This window comes from Arachis duranensis, chromosome 3 (genome assembly GCF_000817695.3).
Source record: "Arachis duranensis cultivar V14167 chromosome 3, aradu.V14167.gnm2.J7QH, whole genome shotgun sequence".
NCBI classification, from domain to species: Eukaryota; Viridiplantae; Streptophyta; class Magnoliopsida; order Fabales; family Fabaceae; genus Arachis; species Arachis duranensis.
The window spans coordinates 47,357,579-47,359,394 of record NC_029774.3 but is presented as its reverse complement, the minus strand read 5'-3'; positions in this window follow the sequence as shown (position 1 = coordinate 47,359,394).

Sequence of the window (1,816 nt, the reverse complement as noted above, 5' to 3'; positions counted from 1 at the left end):
AAAAGGTTCACCCAATTATGTGTCTGTGGCATTTATGTATCCAGTGGTAATACTGGAAAACAAAGTGCTTAGGGCCACGACCAAGACTCATAAAGTAATTGTGTTCAAGAATCAACATACTACACTAGGAGAATCAATAATACTATTTGAATTCTGAGTTCCTATGGATGCCAATCATTCTGAATTTCAAAGGATAAAGTGAGATGCCAAAACTGTTCGGAAGCCAAAAAGCTACCAGCCCCGCTCATCTAATAAGAATCTGAGCTTCACTAAAAACTCTGAAATATTATTGCTTCTTAATTTCTTTTCATCCTATTTTATTTATCTAGTTGCTTGAGGACAAGCAACAGTTTGAGTTTGATGTTGTGATGAGCGGATATTTTATACGCTTTTTTGGGGTAATTTCATGTAGATTTTAGCATGTTTTAATTTTTTATAGAATTTTATTAGTTTTCAAGCAAAAATCAAATTTCTAGACTTTACTATGAGTTTGTGTGTTTTTCTGTGATTTCAGGTATTTTCTGGCTGAAATTGAGGGAGCTGAGTAAAAATCTGATTTATGCTGAAAAAGGACTGCTGATGCTGTTGGATTTTGACCTCCCTGCACTCGGAATGGATTTTTTTGGAGCTACAGGAGTCCAATTGGCGCGTTCTCAATTAGGTTGGAAAGTAGACATCTAGGGCTTTCCAGCAATATATAATAGTCCATACTTTATGCGAAGATAGATGACGTAAACTGGCGTTCAACGCCAGTTCCATGTTGCAATCTGGCGTTCAGCGCCAGAAACACGTCACGAACCAGAGTTGAACGCCAAAAACATGTTACAACTTGGCGTTCAACTCCAGAAACAGCCCAAGCACATGAGAAGCTTAAGTCTCAGCCCCAGCACACACCAAGTGGGCCCCAGAAGTGGATTTCTGCACTATCCATCTTAGTTTACTCATTTTCTGTAAACCTAGGTTACTAGTTTAGTATTTAAACAACTTTTAGAGACTTATTTTGTATCTCATGACATTTTTTAGATCTGAATTTTATACTCTTTGACGGCATGAGTCTCTGAACTCCATTGTTGGGGGTGAGGAGCTCTGCAGTGTCTCGATGAATTAATGCAATTATCTCTGTTTTCCATTCAAACACGCTTGTTCTTATCTAAGATGTTCATTCGCGCTTCACCATGAAGAAGGTGATGATCCGTGACACTCATCACCTTCCTCAATCTATGAACGTGTGCCTGACAACCACCTCCGTTCTATATTAGATTGAATGAGTATCTCTTAGATTCCTTAATCAAAATCTTCGTGGTATAAGCTAGAATTGATGGCGGCATTCATGAGAATCCGAAAAGTCTAAACCTTGTATGTGGTATTCCGAGTAGGATTTAAGGATTGAATGGCTGTGACGAGCTTCAAACTCGTGATTGTTGGGCGTAGTGACGGACGCAAAAGAATCAATGGATTCTATTCCTACATGATTGAGAACCAACAGATGATTAGCTGTGTTGTGACAGAGCATTTGGACCATTTTCACTGAGAGGATGGGAAGTAGCCATTGACAACGGTGACACCCTACATACAGCTTGCCATGGAAGGAACCTTGCGTGTGTGAAGAGGAGTACAAGAGAAAAGCTGAAATAAAGAGACAAAGCATCTCCAAAACTCCAACATATTCTTCATTATTGCACAATAAGTATTTATTTTATGCCCTTTGACTTTTTACAATTAAAACGAAAGAACCCTATTAGCATCCTGACTAAGATCAACAAGATAACCATAGCTTGCTTCAAGCCAACAATCTCCGTGTGATTCGACCCTTACT